The sequence below is a fragment of the Stegodyphus dumicola genome, chromosome X2 (assembly GCF_044657685.1).
Source record: "Stegodyphus dumicola isolate Sdum_Otavi_A_Nest chromosome X2, ASM4465768v1".
Taxonomy (NCBI): Eukaryota; Metazoa; Arthropoda; class Arachnida; order Araneae; family Eresidae; genus Stegodyphus; species Stegodyphus dumicola.
Window position 1 is genome coordinate 87475913 of NC_140781.1, and position 22626 is coordinate 87498538.

Here is a 22626-nt window from a genome sequence, read left to right on the forward strand (position 1 = left end):
AATAAAGACAAAAGAATCGAACATTTATTTCAGCATAAGACGGTAACAGTTTACAAATGAAATGGAAAATAGCTAAAAATAGCCCACAGAGATGCGACATGTAACGCCGAAATCAGTGAGACGATAACATCAAACTCTTTGTTAGAGCGCAGATAAAGTCACTAGGTACTAAGCATATCACCCTAAACGAACTCTTAATTGATTGCTAGACACTTAGTGTAGCCTATTATTTATATTATAATAAAGAATGTCTGATCATTGTTAACCGAATCTTCTAAAAATATTTGTACTAAATTTTCGAAAACGTGCTTTCTGGAAACTTTCAAAATGTCGCTTTCAAATGTTATCGTTCTTACCCCATATTTTTTGTTTCCCTTAAACTAAATATACAAACTCATTCATTAAGAATTACAGTGAAACCTCAATTATCCGACGTAACTGCGCCACAATTATCCGAGGTCTGGAGGCACAATAACATTGGATAATCTAAAACTTGCTTAAGAAAGGTTAAATTTTAAATAATACCAATCTTTTTATTTCAACAAGATTTTCTGAAATGTTTTATTTCAAATTACAAAAGTAAGTACACGAGTGCAACTGTTCATATTTAAGTAAACTCCATATGAAACTTCTCTGTTTTTTAGCGTCTAAAAAAACCTCTGCTTCCATATAGAGAGTCCGGAGACTTGGTATTCCGGTAAAGTTACACCAACTCGGGAGGAGCTTTTAAAGAAACATTTTTATTAAAACTTCAGTCTACATATTTACTCAGTTATTTTAATAACAAAAGACCCCCTCCCTGTTTGCAGGATGAACAGAAAACAACTAAAGAATTAAGGAAATTTCATATTAAAATATAAAATTCACAAGACAAAGTTCACCCCTAAACTTTGACTTTGGCCTTCGACTTAAAGCAATCAAACACGGCTAGCAAGGCTAAAGCCAGTTCACTTGTGTAAACGCCCGCACTTCAAAGCTTATGACTTCAGCGTCAATTCAAGTCACAAGTTGGGCGAAAATAGTAGTGAGACAGGCAACAGCCAAAAGCTCTCTCCTAAAGGAACTTTGCGGTTATACTGGCTTTCAGCAGGAAATTAAAGTCCTGCTCTTGCCAGTTCCTGATGTGATCCCATGTGGGGCCTGACAGAGTAGAAACCTGAAAGAAATTTTCTCTCGTGGAGGTAGAAGTGTGCTGGAGAGAGAAAAAGAGAAAAAGAAGCACTTTGCTCCTGTACTGCTACATCTTGGATGGAATCCGCCAAGCAGGGGCCGGAGAAAGAAACCTCGGATGACCTGTGTAGGATAGCCCGAATACTAACTGTTCATTCGTCGGAGCCAGTCACGTGGGAGGTCACCCTCCCAGAAACTGACCCCGATTGATGCTGCTTGAAAACCAGAAAACTGGAACTTAGAATTCTGAACTCAAGAGGTGGGCGGCAAATGGGCGGAGGTTTTTGTCTTCAGCCAGGATTTCGTAGATAAGAATGTCCGTGAAATTAGCGGGATTCACATTGATAATATTATTAAAAAAGTTGTTGTTTATTCTGCTGAGGTAGTCCTGAATAGTATCTATTTTCAAGTCGGAGTGGAGAGTCCTATTCCGAACATAGTAAGGAGCTTTTGTGATGATTCTTAGCACCTTATTTTGAAGCACTTGGAGTTTGCTAATTTCGTTTGCTTTGTAGTTTGCCCAGGCTGGGGAAGCATACGTGAGAATGGGTCGGATTACAGTTTCATAAATCCTCTTTTTCAGTCTGAGGGTGAGGTTTTAATTCTTTAGGAGAGGAAAAAGCCTGAAAATGATCCCGTGTGCTTTTCCGCTTACTCTAAGCATATGATCCTTCCAATTGTAGTTCTTGTTAAGGGTAACTCCCAGGTAATTAGCTTTATCAACTGTAGGGATGATTTTGCCAAAACGTTTAACCTCAGTTCTGACCCGTTTCCTCTGTCTGCGATTTCGAATGAGTAGAATCTTGGACGTTTCTGGCTGAATGTACGTTTTCCAGCGACTGCACCACCCCTCAATAGCAGGGATTTTCGCCTGAATTCTTGACAAGGCATACTCTGGGTTTAGAGACTTGGTGGCTATCGCTGTATCATCAGCGTAGCTGGCTGCGAGAACATTTGTATCCTCGGAAAAGCAAGGGAAATCGTTGGTATAGATGATGTAAAAAAGCGGGCCTAAAATTGACCCTTGAGGAATACCTGCGTAAATATTTTTGACACATGAAGTTGCATTTCCAACTCCAACGGTGCAAGTTCTATTTTCAAGGAAGGACTTGATAATGAGTATCAGATTTCTGGGGAAACCGAGATGAATTAGCTTATAGATTAGCCCTGGATGCCAGACACGGTCAAAAGCCTTTGCCACGTCTAGCATCAGGATAGCAACACTCATTCTGTTGTGCATAGCCGCGCCGATGAACTCCGTGAGCCTGACTAACTGCGTTGTGGTCGAAAGTCCTTTCCGGAAACCGTGCTGGTGATCAACGAGAAAGTCCAAGTTTTCTTGCATTCTGAGATAAATAATACGTTCCAGAATCTTGCTTAAGGAGGACAGCAGGCTGATGGGTCTAAAGTTTACCGGGTAATCCTGTGTTTTGCCTGGCTTAGGAATCATCAGGATGCTTGCTTGCTTCCAGAAAAGCGGGAAATAATTTTGATACAAATATGCATTGAGAATGCCTGTTAATTTGCATACGGTCTTAAAAGGCATGTTTTTCAGCATCTGATTCGTGATCTTGTCCTTTCCTCGAGCTTTCTTTAATTTAAGTCCCTTAATAATGTTCTGCACTTCGTGCGGCGTGGTTAGTTTGATAGAAGGTTCCGCAGAAGGGGAGTGCAGCCATTGATCGTTAAGGTAATGAACTTGAATGTCCGAACTATGATCTGAGGGGAAGGAATTTGGAATGAACTGTTTAGAAAGGTGTTCCGCAAAAAGTTCCGCTTTGTCTTGATGGGAGTAAGCAAATCCGTTATCGCATTTAAGCGGTTTTCTGGCAGAGTAGGGACGTTTTAGTGTCCTTGTATGACGCCAGATGGCGCCAGGTTTGTCGTTGATCTTTTCCATCTTATCCTGCCATAAGCTAGAACGATGGTCCTGAATCTTTTGCTTGATTTTCCTATTAAGCCTGTTAATTTGAGTTTTGATAGCAGGATCCCAGGTGAGATTAAATTCCTTTCGGAGATGATTTCGAAAGCAGATTATTTCGCGAATATTGGCAGGAAGCGTGTGCTCATGTCTGACACGGTCAACCTCAGTCGTAGCTAGGGACTTAGCAGAATGCAGGTACGAAGTAAAGTCTGTTATAGCACGTTCAATATCCGAAGTTCTTTGTAACGAATCACAATTAAAATCAGTGGTCATCAAAGTATTATGATAAATATTCCAATCAGTATGCTTAATTGGCGGTAGGTTCTTAGCATTTTCCACTCCAAGGTAAGCAAGCACAGGTACATGATCAGAAGACATGTCACATGTTACCGTAATAGCAATAGGAATATTGAACGTCGTAATAAAAATATCCAGAATGTCAGGCCGATGGTTGAGTATATTTGGCCTATAGGTAGGCTCATCCGGCACATGCAGAAAGACAGTGTAATTACACACAAAATCATGCACTATGCGTCCATTATAATTCGAGTTGCGGCATCCCCAGTCGAGATGCTTGGCGTTTAAATCGCCACCTAGAAAGGTGGGGGAGTCTGAGTTAATAAGTCTATCCAGAATTTCAGCACTGAGCTTGTTCCCAGGGCGGTTATACTTCGCACAGAAAGTGACATCCCCAATGTTGGGTAGATTCACCATCACTTTAACACTTTCCATTCCATCACAATTTTCTGCACTTTTCAGATATGAATCAAATGTCCTTTTAACATAAATGAGCACTCCGCCACCACGGTGGTGGAGACTGTCACTACGGTAGCTGAAATAATTGGATATCCTTCAGGAGTGCGAAAGGTTAGCATGGGTTTCTGTAATTAAGCAGATGTCTACGTCATTTTGCTGGATAAATTCATGAAGTTCCGGTATCTTGGAGGTAACGTTCTGCGCGTTCCAGAGCAGGATCTTAATAGGAGAACTTTGCCGAGAGGTGGGATTATCCATGGTTGGGGGAAGCTGGCCTGACTGTGTCCTCTATCATAGAGGCGGTAGGAATTGCCTTCGCTACATCAGCAAACATAGAGATGGCTGTTGTGAGCTTTTGAATTACCGCATTAGCTTCGTCGAGCTTTGCTTGAAGCTCACTGAGTTGTGAGAAGTTTGCTTGTGGCGCCATCTGTGGGGGAGTAGCATTACTATTGTTGACTACTCTATCTGCATATGATATGCCTTTTTGCACAAAGGATGCGAGGCTTGGGGTAGAAAGAACAACCTTTAAAACTGGCAGTATGAGGAAGTCCGCAATGACAGCACTTTGGTGGCACATCCTTGGGCTTGGTGCAGTCACGAGACTCATGCCCCTGACCACATTTGACACACCGTGGTGCGTGACGGCATTGACTTTGAGCGTGGTAAAAGTCTTGGCATCGGAAGCACTGCGTGATACCGCGTCTACCTCTGTATCTTTCGCCTCATAAGATACTTTAGATTATTAAAAATGTCTTTGGTTTTCTCATTCCTTTCTAGCAAGATCAGGAATAGAGGCATGTAGGCAATTTCAGGACCTTTTCGGCGAGACATTTGTACAACCTTTTTAACAGCGTATCCTTCTGCAATGAGAGCATCTTGGATATCCGTAACTGGGGTGTCAATCGGAAGGCTACGAATGACGACTTTGATGTTTTTGTCTTACGCAAGCTGATATGAATGAAATTTAATCTTTTTGTTGTCAAGGAGGTCCGTGATGTTACGATAAGTCTCACTGGAATTGACTTTGATTTCAAATTCATCTACGGCTTTCATCTTTCCATTAAATTCACTGTAGCCGGAGTTATCCAATAGATCAGTAATATCCTTCCATTTCCAGTTTGAATCCTTAATGACAATCGGTGGAAGCTTCGAACTTCTTTTCGGAAACTTAAATTCTTCAGATACATGAGCATCACTTATTTGCCCAGCCGGGCACGTGACCTCATCTGTATTTCCGATAGGCCGCACCATGCTTTCCGTCAGGAGCGTACTTGCAGCCGGCTTCTCGGAGGATTCACTAGATGGCTCCACTTTAGCGTGGCTACTGGCCGCTACTTTAGATGGGTTTGTGGAGGAGATTTCATTCGGCTTTTTGGATGAATCATCAGCTTTTGCAGCCCTCGGTTTCATCCTGCGTTTTACTGCAACATCGCCTTGGGTAGTTGAGTGAGTACTTCGTTCAGTACCATGGGTATGAGCTTTTTCGGGAGGAAGCTGAGTTAGCACATGGTATTTGTTTTTCAAATCCAATTCGGCTGACTTTTCAAGGCTGAGCGGCCGTTTAACACTGTGGCTGGGGGTAATACATTCCATGCTTGAATCCACATCGTTAGAATGGTTAGACTCAGATTGAGAGGCCAAATCTCTTTCCGTGTTATGTATTATATCCATAAATCTGTTCAGGAATGCCAATTCAACTTGCTCATAGGGGGTCAGGCTATCATTCCTGAAAGTCAGTGCATGAAAGCGATCCACAATTTGCTGAATAATTGACATTTTCCAGATCAAGTCCAAGTCAAGAAAATTAGAGCTAGGCAAGAAATAGGGCACGCAAGGACTTTTTACCGTCCCCAGAACACAAGGTTCAACGGGAACAAACCTTCTGTATGTGCCAACAAGTGCAGAAATATGCGAGCAGTTAGCAGAGTAACGGCAATCAAGAGCGAGGAAAAACTCACCACCGCGAGCAAGCAGCAAATCACTACTCCACCACCAGCCCGGTACCTAATACGTCCGTGAATTCGCTCTCTCCTAACTTTAAGACTCTGTTTTTATACACATTAACTAATCTGCATTCTGGTAGCAGCAGACGAAAGTAAAAGTGATAGTACAGAAAACATAATAAGATAAGTGGTCAATAAACATAAATTACAATTCTTTTATTAATAGATAAAATGCGTTTCCTTGAATTAACAAATATTATATACAGGATTTTAGTTGTGAAAAAAATATTGTTGTCAAAAAATAAAATACGGTTCGGATTATTTGTAAAAACTAAAATAAGCGAACTCCTTCAATATTTATGCAAATTTTGAAGTTTTGTCACACTTCTTATGTGCGTTTTTATGAGATATGTTTTTCAATAATTATGACAGTCCTATAATTTTGTCACTTTCCGCATTAGCATGCCAGTTTTTTTATCAAAAAAAAAAAAAAAAAATTGATAGGAGAAGCATCAAGACGTTTCTTTAAATACTTTTTAATTCTTTAAGAGAGCTTTGCTCAATGCTTTAGGGTCTGTTAATGTCAAGCTGTAAAACAGCTTATAAGGTATTCCTCTCCCCTTCTTAGCATGCCTTCGTGGTGTAATGGCCAGCACGCTTGGCGCGCATTCGAGAGGTCCTTGGTTCGAGTCCCGGCGAGGGCATTGCTCATTTTTCATCCCTCCTTTTTGAAAATAACCTAATGACTCTACAAGCTGAATACTGATAGTTCGAGACGATATCCGACGAACGGGCTGTTTTTTTTTTTTTTTTTTTTTTACATGCAAGCTTTAATGTTCCCCCCTTCCTCTAATGTAGTATAAAGTTGTTCTTTGCCCTTAAAAGTGTTTCCGAACTCCATTCCTGCACCGTGCGTTTGGCTATAAGCCATTTAAACCAAAACCGAGACTTCAGCATGGCTAATTTTAACATTTTCCGTTTCATCATGATCCTCAGCATCTTTGCAAGTTTTATACTACAGATCTACGCAGCGAATAATATCTTCGTCACTTAAAATTTGGAAATTTGGTTCTCGGTTTTCTACATTTATCTATAACTCAGATAACTCTTATACTCCTTGAACTTAACTTAACAAGCATTGGTTTTTGAATGTATAAATACCATGCGGTTTGGCAACGTCATAAGATTTAAAATAAATAAAACTGTAAACATTGTAATGCGGCTAGTCGTCAGATTTTAGATTAGAATAAGTGCTGATGTTTAAGAAATATGGCAGTCTAGGGACAGCTGCCGATTTTCTCTGTCATATGGCATTTGCTTGTGAACTAGAGAAAAGTTCCTACCTCAAGAGGCTGGTAAATAATTATTTCAAATAAATCTAAAATCTATATAGCTGCGTCATATTTTTTCTTTTGATTTTTACCATTTATGTAAGGAGTACCGTAGTTTTTTTTTTTTTTTTTTTTAAATTGAAAATGTGAACTAGAGGAGGATGATTATTTGATTAATTTGAATAATTTGAGCTTTCTTTTTCTCACTGTATGAAGTAATTAATTTTAATTTCCGTTGTCTAATTCTGTGTGATAAGTCGTACTTGTAATCGAACCAATAAATGCAATCGGTAGTGTGACTGTATATAACAACTGTATCATCATAGATACTTTTTTTTTAAATGCTTAGGGTTGGTTGATTTTTTCCTTGAATTAAATAATTATGTTCTATATTTTGTATTTAATAATATTTTTAACAAGATGGACAATTGCGGGTTCTTTTATTTCCTAAAATTATGCACAAAATCTGTTATTCCTAAAATGCTGTGGATACTATATCCACAGTATTTAATAAAATTTTAACCTTTTTAAGTATTGTTATTGCATTTATGCACTTATAATTTAACTCATATGTAATTGGCAAACATGTTTTACTTGAAGTGGTCATTAGCGCTTTTGCTAAAGATTATAACAAGTTACTGTATCAGTCTCTAACAAAAATATAAAAATAGTGTAATTTTATGCAACTTAACTTAATGCATGCACTCAAAGAAACTTCTTTTCCTAATTAGTGGAATTTTTTCTGAGTAACATTAGCTGTCTAAAGAAAATATCACTGTAGAAATCTGTTACTACTACTTTGTGTATAAATAAGTGTATTACAATCTAAATATTAAGTAAATTTAAAAACAGGTGATGAGAATGTAAAAAATACTGCCTTTCAAAAGTTGTTTTTAGTTGATGAAAGGAACAAACCATTTAAAATATTTTTGAAATTTGTGACTTGATGAGAAAAATAAGTAGATATAACTTGTTTTGATTTATTGAACAGAATTAAAAATCATTTTTTTTTTTTTTTAATCAGAAAATTCTGGTGGCAGTTATGGAATGGTTGTCTCATTTAACATGGATTTTTAGTGGTCTCTCATCATAAGACACTGTTTATTATTATTATTATTTTACGTGTTGGAGGTTTTTTCGAATTGTGATTTTGCATGATTCCATAAATCCATCTCTGGAACCTGCATGAGCTTACGAGAAGTAAAGGTATTACGATAATTAAGTATATGTAAGTCTTGCTTTTATTTTGAAGTATTATATATAAATTAACGCATGTAAAAATCGAACACAACCACAAAAATAATACGCTTATTTTATTTTTTGTTTGTTTGTAATGTAGTTGATAATTTTATAATGGCGAAATTGGGAGATAACGATGACACCAAAAGAAGTATTGGTTAATCTTTGGATTATGGTTGGCGAAAATTTGGCGACAAACTCTGCTACAGCAACCCTCTATTTTTTTTTCGCCGCCATTTTGTCTTCACAAAGTAAAGACATGTTTCTTTTCTTTTTATTTACTCAACACTTTTTCCAACAATCTGCTAGCCGAATTACACTTAGGCTAGAAATTTTATGGAACAAAACTGCTTAATCATGACAAATATTAACTGCAAAATTGGGAAAAGGTGCAGAATCGCAAACTCCTTGCCGCGTTTTTCAGAATCGCACATACACAGTAACCATGTACACGTCGACTTATTTTTACTTAAAAAAAATCCCAGAATTGCACAAAAATGGCATTGCGCACACTCTTGACTTTATCCATCTACACTGCTATTTTCTCATAAATTACAAAAATTTGCAGGAAAATTTTGTGAATCTTTAAACTTAATAAAAAGCACATATATGAAATTACCTGATCGCGAAAAAGTATATACCCTTTCCAAGGATGAACATTTCCACGTATAATATAAATATAATATCCAAAAACTTTTACCTCTAAATTATCTATTATAAACGTCACCAACGAATTTATAACGCAAACATTAAAAATGGTTGCAAATACTTAGTGTCAAATATTTAAATTATTTCCATGCACGTTTACTTCCACTGAAACGTATACCAAATTGCTACAAACATATAATTCACAAAATAACTATCATTTAATTAAAATATAATTAAATTAAAAAAAACACTACTTAAAATATAAATAAGCACATACATTAAATTAATGAAAATTAGCTTGCAATCCTAATTACTTTAAACTAAATCATTGCTAATAACAATTTTCAAATAATACCATATTAATTTATTTACTCCTTACATTTAGAATAATGCATAAAAATAATATCCTCGAATAATTAAAAATACTAACTTACCTAAACTTCTTCAGAATCTTGATTACGTGGCGGATAAACTTTTCTTATTTCCTCTGCTAAATAAAAAGCAATCGTATATGCGCCTGTTTCAGGATCTTTAAAATCATACTTATGGTTCACAGCAAGATGTTGAAAACCTTCATCCTCCTAACAGACATATGACTTCCAGCAATCAGATATTATTATTGTACCAGGTAGAATATACCGCTTAATAAAACTTAATAAGCAATCTTTACTTCTATCTCGCACAACCTTAAAAAAACACTTATTACTACCCCTTTCAATCCCACTAAATACACATTTTGAATTCACTTTAGATTGGGCCATGGGATCCAAAAATTAACCAACACTGTTTCACACAACACAGAATGAAGCTAAATACAAAATTTCCAGATTTCCCCCCTTTTCCGATTAAAGAACTATAATTCGTCCATTAATGTCACATGACATATCTCATGATCTCTCATTTCCTTCACACAAAATAATGTGTAATCGGAACTGAGTACTTCTCACATTATTCCCAAAGTCCTAGGTAGTAACCTTTATCGCCTACCAAAATGTCGCCAAACTACCTGTTACCATATTCCAAAGATTAGCCGAAGTATTTCAAGTTTGATACACTGGTAGTAGCATTTCTGTAAATCTACTACCCTGACCTTTTAATTTTTTATTTATATCCCTTTTTCATTATAATTAAAGCCTGTTATTTAGAGGTAAAAATACTTATAAATATGAATAAGGAATTTAAATTCATCATAAAATTTCGTAAGATACATATATAATACTATTTACATATTCATTAATCTTAAACTTTTATGATGAATTTAAATTCTTGTATGTATATACATTAGTTTACATATTTGTAAGATATAAAATGTGAAAGAAAATTGCTCACTTTAATTTAACAATAGCCTTTTTAACTTCTGTTTTTAATTTGGCTATGTTTTGTTCCTGGAATCTAAACTGCGTCACTTAAAAACTAATCTGGGTTAGTCTATAGTTTAGGGTGACCCTTGGATTATCGGAAAGTTTTTTTTTCATTTATCGCTAAATTGTTTCATTTATGGTAACCTGAGCAGTTAAATATTATGGAAACCCTATTATGACGTGATTGGTTGCGTGATTGCGGTAAATTTGACTGATGGGAAAATACTTCTAAGGGCTTATTTCTGTGTTGGATGTCAGTTAGGAAGTATTTTGCTTATTTTGTACTGTACACTGTAAAATGGCTGTATGGGTGAGATTAATTTGAAGTTTCTATACAATTTGGAATGAAAGGGAAAAAAACATTAATTGACTGGTATGCAAATGAAGGTTTACTTAGTCATTATAAGTGTCCTGTTTGTACGAAGGAAATGCATATAGTTGAATGTAAAGATCATTCAGATGGCTTTGAATGGGTTTGTTGCAAGAAAGGTTGATGCAAGAAATGCTACTGACTGTCTGGCACTACAGAGAATATTTTTTACTTTTATTTTTGTGAATTTATGTGGAAAGTGCAGAAATTTCTAAATATGGTAAGTTGAAATTTCCTTTTTGTAGTGTGTATATGTGATAGCATGTATTTCCTTTTTTATTTTATTTCATTGTATGATTTAAAGTGCAGTTTGTTGAGCTTCGATTGGCTACAAACTTTGTTCAGTTTTGGTGATGAGTAACTTTGTTTTAACATTATATGATGTCATCATTTTCCTGATTTTTTTTTTTTTTACTGAAAATAGATCGATGTCTACATGGACAAATTTAAGAGAGTATGCAGTGCCATATTTGTGCCATTCTCTGATGTTTTTTTAAGTGAAAATAGATTGATATGCACATGGACACCAAGTTTGTGCGATTCTTGGACTTGTTATTTTGGTTTTGTGTAGTGGCCATCTTGAAATTGTGCCTTGCTGGCCAATCGCCAATTTGCACCAAGGGGCATCCTGAAATGCATTTTTACCCTAATCTGTATTTTGTCATCATCAGTCCTGCAGTACGGTTAGCTTTTGGCCAGTCACCATTCAAAATTTAAACAAAGGATTTAACTCTATAAATACACTGTGTTGAAATACAAAGTCACTTTTTCCTGTCTTTCTCATGCTGTATAAACATGCATTGCATATTTCTCTACTTCAGCGATCATCTAATGATGTATTCCATTTCATAAATGTGTGGAGGGCGCTTAATGCACCCAAAATGATGTATGAACATGTTTATGCATATCAAGAAAGACCAAGAATAAATATATGTATATATATTTTTTGGTGAATTCTGTCTTTGTTATATCATCTTGTAAATCTACACATTAAAGCCTTTCCGAGTAATTATACAGATAACATCTTGTCATTAACTGTTACCTTCTAATCCTCAAGTTATCTATACAAAATTATCACATTATACATACACACACATATATACCCCTGGCGACCCAAATTGCAACACCAAGAAAGACAAGAGATATTGCAACCAAATTTATTTAGTAGATAACATGTTGACCAAGTATCAAATGATTAAATTTATAGATTTCTGTGAATCCTTCCAGAATCAGTAACCAGAGTAGCCACCATTGTTGAAGATCACCTCTGCCACACGCCTCGGCATTGATTCAAAGAGACTTGGTATGTATTCATGGGGTGCAGCAGACCAAGCAGCTTTCACACGTTGCTAAAGTTGATCTGGTGTGGGGGCTTGGGATGTAATCTGGGTCAATTGTTCAGCAACCATGGACCACATGTTTTCTATCGGCGAAAGATCCGGAGAGCAAGCAGGCTAGGGAAGCAATTCAATCTGGCAATTGACGAAGAACCCTTGGACAGTGCGTGCCACATGTGGTTGTGCATTATCCTGTTGAAATATGGCTGTTGGCAAGCCCTGAAGGTAATGAAGGACAACTGGCTCCAACAGCTCGGAGATGTAGCGCTGGCTGTTTAAAGTACTGGCAATGCATGTTAGAGGAGTACGAGAGGGATAACCAATACCGCCCCATACCATAATACACAGTGCAGGACCAGTGTGGCGGTGCATGACACAGTTGTTCAGCATTCTCTCTCCACGGTGTCTCCAAACTCTAATCCGACCATCGTGGTGTTGCAGACAGAAACGTGATTCGTCAGTAAAGACAATTTCATTCCATTCTGCCATCCACATCCTTCTTTCATCGCACCATTGGTGACGGAAGCATCTGTGGTTCTGTGTCAAGGGTAGACGAAGCAATGGATGTCTTGTGGACAGACCACTCTGCTGTAAACAGCGTCGAATGGTATGCACAGACACTGGAAGATGCATTACAGACTGAATGTGCTGTGCTATGATTCGTGATGTGACTGAGCGATCTGTCACTGCCATGCTCATAATGTTCCTGTCATCACGTGACATGCTGCACTGAGTTGAATGCGATCGAACACGTCGGTCCATCGTACCTTCCTGCATCCAACGGTCACATATCCGCATTACAGTTATTTGGTTTCGTCCAACTCGACTACCAATTTCCCTGAAAGATAATCCATACTCTCGGTAGGCTTCTGTCGAACTCAGATACTTGATCAAACAATGATCGCTGTTTACTATGAGGCATAATTGATTGTTTTTTTGAAAAAAACACAATTGCTGAACTTGAAATCATCGAAAACTCCAAGCCTTAAATAGCGCTTTGAAGTGGCACCACAGGCGCCCATGATGTGCGTATGCGCTGAAATTCTAATCATTGCATATCTTACCTCTGCTAATGCATGTTGTAAATTTCATGTTATTTGCATGCTTCCTTCAGGGGGTTGCATTTACGATGGTCAGCAGTGTATATGTCTGATTAAAATTAATAGAATGAAAAATCGGAACTAAAATATATACTATATATATATATATATATTGTTTTAAAAGAATAAATTGAATTTAAATACAAATTTAATTAATTCTTTGTGCCTTTGCTGCAAGGAATGAAATTTAAATTTTAACAAACATGTATATACATAAAAAAGCAAATTTAAAGTTAAAATAATTTTTAAAAATGTGCAAACATATAAAAGATTTAATTTTTGAACTAATCTACAATATCATTTAAATTCGCACTTGATGCTACCTGAATTTAAATGATATTGTAGATTAGTTCGAAAATTAAATCTTTTATATGTTTGCACATTTTTTTAATTATTTTAACTTTAAATTTGCTTTTTTATGTATATACATTTTTGTTAAAATGTATGTATATAAGATCAAAAATATCTAAATAAGCTTTATAGTTTAATTAATAGCCTCTTAATTTGTCAATTTTAATTTGGGTATTTCCTCTGTATTCTAAAAGTAGTTATAACTTTTCATTTTTAGATTAGTCTGTGTCACATGGCTTGCATAATGCTGATGATGAAGCTTATTCAGAACTAACTAAAAATTTTGAGAACTGAAACCTTTCTAAATCTAATCCTAAACCTTCTTTTGGTGAGCTTCCATACTGGATAACTGAACGTTTTTGCTTCTACCTCTCTTCCTGCAAAGATGCTATTTCACTGAGTTCTCTTTCTATTGCAACACTATCAAAAATGTAAATGCTCTTGAATAGGCACGTTTAGAGTGCCAATTAAATTGTCACAAATATCAGTTGAAATAAAAATGAAATTTAATTTGTCTCGACTGCCAAGTTTCCTAGTCGTTATGAATTCAACATTTTAGCATTCTGCGCAGTTAAAATTCCTCCTCTTTGGTATGGGTCTACATTGTATGCTAGCTACATGCTGCATCATCAGTATTTCTTCATTTCTGTGTCTCAGTGTTCCTACATCAGCACTTCTAAATTTGTTTTTATTACATATATGTGTGCGTAATGAAGCAAACTTAGATATAATAAATATTGTAGAAATTGTTGATGATGTAGATGGAGAAATGTGGCATTTTGCCATTGTAATGAAGCAGTAAACATAGTAATGATGCAGAAGAAATATTGATAATGTAGATGTGTAGATACATAATGAAGAGCAACTTGGCAGACAAGGCAGATTAAATATTCATCTAAAAAAAAAAAAAAACATGTTCTAGTTCCATCAAGCCACGCTCACTGCTTAGAAGTCTGCTGCTGTTGTGGTATAGCAATGCCAAGTGCACTTCTAAGGTTGTTAGTTAAGATTAGAATAAATTTAAGCATTAAGAGCATATTGATTTAAATTATATTTACATTGTATTTTTCCTGCCCTGGCTGCCAAATTGGTTTTCATTATGGATCCACATAGCTATGCTATCAATGTTTCTTCTGCATCATTACTTCTAAGTTTATTGCTTCATTACAGTGCAAAATGCCATATTTCTCCATCTACATCATCAGTTGTTTCTACAATATTATTACATCTAAGTCTGCTTCATTGTAAAAATTTCCATGTATCAAGACTAAAATAATGATCTATACTTCAACGCAAAATATATCTACAAAATGTATGTATGAACTTCAAAGCAATGTGATTGGTCAATAAATTTTACACTCATTTATTAGTTCTATGTAGCTTTTCACATTCTAAACATTTGTGTTCTGCTTGCATAATATTTTAACCATCTATTCAAATCTTCGCTTACATCAGATGCTCAGTGGCAATATCTAGCCATTGTTTTACTGCATTGTACTAGTGCTTAAAAATTTAATCCGAATATTTATAAATGATTCAAGGATCAGGCGAGATGTTTTTTGTCTACTTCGGTTTTAGTAGATATATGTTAACAGAGATGTCACTGATGGAATAAACTGCACTTTTTTCCAGCAATATGAAATTGATAAAAGTGTTACGAATTTTCAGCTTAGCAAGATGCCTTCAATTTAAATTAAAATTTTATAGCTTTGAATTAGCAATTTTGGAAAAGCAGATTAGTTGCTGTTTAAAAATAAGTAAAATGTAATGAGATTTTTTTTTTCTTTAAATGGTTTTGAAGTTATAAGATATGTGAATACATTTAATGTTGTTACATTGGTATGTTTTATGTCTTTGCAGTAATTTATTCATCTAGTAGAGCTGTTAAAAGTATTTTGTATTATAATTGAATTGCAAATTAATAATTTTTTTATTATATTGAATTTAAAATCTATAGTGCTTTTACGAAAATGAAAATGAAATTTTGTTGGTATTAGAAATATAAATTCAGATAACTATTTTTGAATTATTATCTTATTTGTAAAGAACTGTAATATTTTTTCAGGGAAGATTTTTAAATTGTAGTGTAATTAAAATGTGAAATAGGTAAGAAAAAAGTAATTTCAAGTAATGGTGGATGAATTTTATAATTATGTAATGAATAATTCAATGTAAAGTATAGAGTACTGGTTCAGAAACAAAGGCCTGTTACTACCTGTGTACAATTGCTCCTTTTACTCTCCTCATATATAATAATGTTTAAGGCTGTCATTTTATGGTTAAGTGTAATTTTTTTATAAATTATTATTATTTTATATTATGGAATGTATTAATGTAGTTTACAAAAGCCAGTTACCTTATGTGAGAAACAGAGGCCTGTACAAGTAACTGCTCTGCCTATTACCCCTAGGCTACTAGTGTGACCGAAAAAATGCCCGCAGGAAAAATGCTCACAGGTATAAATGCTCACAGGAAAAAAAGCCCACATAGAAAAAAAGCTTGCATGGAAAAATGCCCACTTAGAAATATGCTCACATGGGAAAAAAGCTCACATGGAAATAAGCCCACTGATGAATAAAATACGTAGAAATATCCTTACATTAATCAATCAATAATTAATCGATTTTGAACATCGTACACCTACTTGAATTTTTCAAAGAAAAATTATTTAAATTACCAAAACATCTATGGTGTATATATATATCAAAAACTGTATAACTTATGTGTAGTTTCAGTTGCTATATAAGATTAACAAATGGACCGTTTTGGATTATCAGAAGGAAGGAAGAAAAATTAAACAGAATATATAGTGAAAAAGTATTACAATTTTAATTGTTAAAAAAATAAAATAATAGTAAATATCAGTTACACATTTTATAATATAAACATTTAGAAGAATAAGCAAATATAAATAATTATTTAATTTAAATTATGTAAAATACCTTATTATATATAAATCATAAATATACATTTCAAAATGTTATAAATACATAAAATTACTGAATATTAGCTAATATATATAAATATCTAATTTTATCATCAGTTTCATTATAGTTTCTTACATGATTCACGATTACCAAATGTAAGTTTTCATATTTTTTTTAACTTCAGCACAATCTGTATTTGTTATTGCTAATAACAAACGACGGGCTATAAATCTTTTTTCAATCCGTCAGATAAAAACCACATACTGGGATGGCTACAATTAAATAATGAATTTAGTACCTTATGAAAGCTTTTGTAACGATTTGTGGAGATTTTTTTGAAAGCTGCTTCATAATGATTCCTCACTTCGATTGGAAACTGTGGTCTTCTAGATCTTTTTTTGGCTCCAAAGTTTTAACTACATTCAAACATCAATTCCTGTAGATACACATCAAAAGTATGCAAAAATAGAGTAAAAAAAAAAAAAAAAAAAAAAAAAAGGCTATGGGCAGTTACAAGAATAAAAATGTTGTACAAAGGCCAGTGGTATAAATATTACAGTACATGCAAAAGTTTACTATACTTTTCATTCTTTTGTATACTGCCTCTGAAAAGGCTAATGTGAGCATTTGTCCAATTGTTTTTTCCAAATGATTAAATAATTTTTCTTTTAAAAATTAAGTGTGTGTATGATGTTTAGATCGATTAATTATTTATTGTTTAATGTAAGGATATTTCTACGTATTTTATGTATCAGTGGGCTTATTTCCATGTGAGCTTTTTTCCATGTGAGCATATTCTAAATGAACATTCTTCCGTTTGAGCTTTTTTCTGTGTGGGCTTTTTTCCTGTGAGCATTTATTCCTGTGGGCTTTTTTTCGAAGAACCAGAGCAAACATACTAGTTAGCTCAAGTGGATAGGCCCTATAGAAATGTTTGTTTAGAAGTACTGCAGGGCTTTACAGTTTTTCCAGAATAAGGAACTGCAAATGAAAAATAATAACAGTGAAATCATAATTTCTGCAATATTGCTTTTATATTTGTGATGTTAATATATAAATATGAAAATTAGTGTCATAAATTTGTATAGAACTTTTAACCCAGCAAGTGACTTTAAATCAACTGTCAGAATTAGTAGAATGCCTGTCACTATTCAAAATTAAGTATTTTTTCAAACTGTGAATTAAAATTTCTTAACTTTTTTACCCAATAAAGGCTTTAAACCTTAATTACAGTACAAAGTCAAAAATCCTGACCTCAAAACCACAACAACGTTTTCCTCGTAGGCTTTACGCACGTGCATTTGATCCCCCCCTCCGCTCATAATAAAACATCTGGAGAGTCCTGATTCTTAATTTCACTTTGACACTAAATAAAATACTTTGTTATTGAAGAAACAATCATTTTAGCATAAATTTGTATGACCAGTAATTTAGCTGCATATCTGCCTGGCTGTGACCTTTGTGAATAAATGGCCTGGTCAGCTTCAAAGTCACATGGTTTTATGTCACAAAAGGCGTCTGAACTTTCACCCTTCACACTTCTCTGTGGACACTGTAAGCGAAGAATTCCTATGTTAGTTTGTGTGCTGTTCATTAATGTTACACTGTATTTTTTATTTAAGTAATTTAAGTAAAGCAGTTATGCTGTTTTGGTTTTTAAATTTACACTGGTAGTTAAGTTTACTTATTTCTTTAGTATTTGTTAATAAATATAGCTATTGATTTCAATGTAGAGCTAAAATGAGTTAAGTCTACTTTCATGCCTGCATGATGTTGCGTTTCAGTCTGCAAATCGAATTACGTTAAAACCAGTGAATATTTACAGATATTCAAGTTTCCAAAAGATACATTAAAATGGGATTTCTAGATAAAAAAATTCCGAGTGAGCGTTGCATGTGAGAAATATTTTTGAGAAGATGATGTCATTCGGTATGATTATTTATCAAAAGATGAAGGCATTGTTATTTAAGTTTGTAAAGGACACCCTAAATTATAAACGATGCTTATCCATGCATTTTTTCTGATTGTCCAAAATACTTATCTGATAATCTGACATCTCCGAGGATGAGCACAGAGGAAAAAAGAGCCAAAACGGATAAACATATTTTTAATCAATTTTTGAAAAACTACAAAATTGCATCTTTTGAAGATTTTTCTTCTTCATTATAAGCTAAACATTTCAGATGATTCATATTTAATTTGACATAAAATCTGCTGATGGAAATTATATTTTATTGCTCAGTTTTAATCTACAGCCTAAAGTTGGGAAATGTATCTAACTATCACTTCATATGAATACAGCGGTGTCTCTTGGACAAGAAGCTGTTGAAATGGGAGTATGTAAAAATATATTAAATGGAAATAATAAACTTACTTTATGGACTGAATTTGAAAACATTTATAGCTATATCAAAAGCATAATAATTGAAAACATTAAATTCGAACTATGACTTACCACTATATAACTAGGAAGCATGCGTTGAATAAAAATCATTTGAGAATCTTACTTGAGGAATAGAACATTTTATTTTGGAACAAATTAAGATGTGTAATAAAAGTAAAATTATACTAGAAGGTGCTAATCTTTGCTTATTCATTATTCCCACCAGCCACAGAGCGGTAAAATCGCTGAGCACTGGTAGTTCCGACCTGGGTTCGAATCCGGGTGAAGGGGCTGGCTGCAAGACCATTTTCGCGATTTTCCCCATGTATAACGTGTATATGAGCCAGTTTGCCTTAGAGAGTCCTCTGTGAAGGCATACCTCAGGCAAATACACTAGTGTGTTTTACTATAATAAACTAAATCAAGTCAAATTAAATCATTAAACATTAAGTAAGCTGCTTGTCATAGTTGCCTCTATGACAGTCTACTCATCTGCCTTCCATGCATTGACCATTTCTGAAAAATCCTAGGCCTGTTAAAGCTTGATGTATCAACGGACAATGAAGCTAATTACAAGTATGTAAAAGGTAAAGTTAAAAATTTAGTGGGGCATTAACAATTCGTGAATTTATATATTGAGGAGGCTCGAATGAAAAAAGGTGACATAGAAAGGTAAAAAAAAAAAAATAATAATTGACTTTCCTAAGAATCTTGAAAGTATTGAAGCATCACCTGTTCAGTCTTTTATGATTTCTTTCTTATCAGATTATAAAGATATCATTACATGAGTAATAATTTGCTTGCTGTAATGCAGCACAATATTACGCTTTATTTAATTTATGTTGGCAAATCCCAAGAGCATTTAAGGAAATTTTAATTTTTCTGCGACTTTTGATCTCCATTTCTTTTTGTTAGATAATTACTGAAGGGAATACAAAATACATTTGCATACTTTTTGAAAGCTGTGCAGTTAGAGCATTGGATATGTTACTGATCGTTCATTCAAGTTATTCTTAAAATTAAAAACAGCAGTAATTATTAATAAATAATTATATTGGGATAAGGTAATAAAAATCGTTTTTGTGTCTTTTAATTGGTTAAATAGGGGTATTTTGTCAGTTAATTATTTATACTTTTTAATCCTTTCATTCCTTTCCTTCACATCTGCGAAAATAAACCTGCAAAATTTGGGATCAGTGAAATCAATAGTAAATTTTGTAAATATATTTTTCGGAGTATTTATTAAAGAATTTTATTTTAGCATTTAGTGGAAGTAAGACTTTGTTTTTCAGCAAATCTTAAAATGTCATTAAGTCTTGCAGAACGTGAAGTCCTGCAGAGCATGATGTGGTAGAATTGAAATTATCTAAATTTGAATTTAAAATGTTTTTGGGCGATCCCAAAGACCTGTTAACATTTTGGAGTATTTTTTCAAAAATACATGACTCGGAGAGACTGACTGCTATAGACAAATTCCAGTATTTATACCAGACTATGGTGCCTGATTCGAGAGCTGCTAGATTAGTATCTAGTTTCCCAATAACAGCTGAAAATTATCCAAAGGGCGTCCAAAAGCTGAAATTAAGATTTGGACAGTAGGATCTCCTAGTGCAAATATATGTCCGCGATCTCCTTTCACTGGTTCTGAAAAATGCTATGGCTGGGAAGAATGCCCCTGATTTAGCCACCCTCTACGATATGCTAGAGACCAAATTAAGAGCATTGGAAAGTTTAGGGTGTACAAAAGAAAAAGTTGCTGACTTTTTAGAGCCATTGGTGGGTCATGCTTGCCTGAAAATGTTTTGCAAGCGTGGGAAAGGAGTGGAATTTCAGAAAATATTGAAAAAGCAGGAGCTATAAGTCAGAGATCCCTGGAAAAACTTATGTGCTTTTTTACGCCATGAAGTCGAATCAGAAGAGATGATAAATTTGGCTCGATCAGGTTTCAGAACTCAAGTTAAGGTTAAAAGGGAAGTTGATACTACAAGATATGATATCCCTTCTGCTTTAGCTCTTGTTTCATCCACACAGGATTTGCACGTTTACAGTTCTTAGTTCAGTTTCATGTCATGTGTTAAAATTTATGTCTATTATATGTATATATTTTCATTACTTCATTTTGGATTTCTTTAAGGAAAACATGCCTGCAATGCAAAGGAGGGGAGGATGTTGCGACTCCTATTAAGTGTAGCATTTCTCGTTTCTTATTATTTAGTAGTTTGTTTTGCGATTTTGTTTGATGTATGAATCTGGGAACCAGTTTTGAATGTTGTGATCGGGGGAATTCTCATTATTCTAAGCAAGCAGTAGTTACATTAGTTAAGTTACTGAAATACTGAATGTTTCTTCATCATTAAGATGTACAGATCACTTTATACTTAACTCTACGTGTAAATAATCCCATTTATCTGTATGTGTTTGTAAATGAAATAAATTGGATATAAAGTGAAGTCTGATATTGAATCAAAACAGCGACTATCTAAGTCCAGAGGCATAGCTAAGGTTTTCAGTACCCGGGGGCACCTAAAGATTTTGTGCCCCTTCTGTATTCCAAGAATGGAAAACATTTCCTTCTGAAATGTGTATCATCAATTTGGCGCCCCCTGGATGCTGCGCCCAGGGACGGATGTCCCCCCTTGCCCCAACCTAGCTACGCAACTGTCTGGGTCTGTTTCCTTGAATGCTTGAATTCTGTAATAAATCTTAAGAAATAATTTGAAACTTAATTAATATGGAAACTTTAAAGGAAAATGTCTACTTCAGGAGAAATGTGAAATTTCTTTTGTAATTCTGTATGAAGTGTACTATCAAAATCTTATCGACAGAGTAGTGTGAGAATTTTTCAATAAACTTCTGCTGATGCTTACTAAAATTATAAAGTGAATGATACTTTTCTGATTATACGAATCCCTATTAAAACATAACAGACTTGCTCCTGACTTTGGAAAGCATGCATGAACTCGTTGACAGATTTTTCATCAAGCTAATGTGCAAAAGGCAACAACCATTTTCAAATGATGGTGCACTAAGAATTCCATATGAGAGTAAGCTATCAGTAAAATTAAAAAAGCAAAAATTTTCAGTAATAAAACAGCTTTTTTTGTGCTGCTGTTCTCTCCATGCACACAGCAATCTGTTTTGGGTTAAAAAGATCGGAGAATTGAGCAGATTTGTTATCTGTTCAAATTTGGCTTTGTGCACTGGCCAGAACAGACATGTTCTACATGCATATGTGGGTTGTCACATATTGGGTCATCTGGAAAATTTTGCTGCTTTTTTTTTGTATGATAAATAGAAATAAAGCAATAAAAAATGTAAAAAAAATTAACTGAATTGCATAAGCACCGTTCTGTCCTTTGATTTTATCTCTCCGGCAGTTGAAAAGTGCCTTTTTAAAAAGTAACTAGGTTTACTTTTAAAGAAGGTATTAAGGTACTGTTTGACAGTCTCCAAAGAAATGAACTCCATGCCATTCAGAGAACTCTGAAGTGATCTGAAGAAATGAAAATTAAGGGCCAAAGTCTGGTAAATATGAGGGGTGACAAGAAACATACTAGTCATACTCAATAAATCTCTGTCTGGTCTTCAGCGAAATGTGGGGCTGAGCATTGTCATGGTGGAAGACATCACTTTAATGATTGGCCTGTTCTGAGCACTTTACTTCAATTTCTTCTTTTAAAACTGCCATTTAAGAAGAATATTTTCTGAATTTCTTGTCTTATTTGGTGGTAACGCTTTCTAATATACAGTTCCTTTGTTGCCTTTCCATATACAAAGCATTAC

The 22626-nt window shown here is 34.5% G+C and overlaps 1 protein-coding gene across 3 annotated transcripts in view; it reads left to right on the top strand.

The window, feature by feature from the left end:
- The first annotated feature begins 6911 nt into the window (after window positions 1–6911).
- The window catches only part of LOC118201547 (phosphatidylserine synthase 2-like), an 85728-nt gene continuing 70013 nt past the window's right edge, over window positions 6912–22626 (top strand). The window contains exons 1-2 of one of the 3 annotated variants that reach the window (XM_085809761.1): window positions 6921–7151; window positions 8152–8355. The gene's annotated coding sequence lies outside the window, so the exon portion shown is untranslated. Of the gene's footprint in view, window positions 7152–8151; window positions 8356–22626 lie in introns of all 3 variants that reach the window. The other 2 variants (XM_085809762.1, XM_085809760.1) reach the window with 2 other exon arrangements.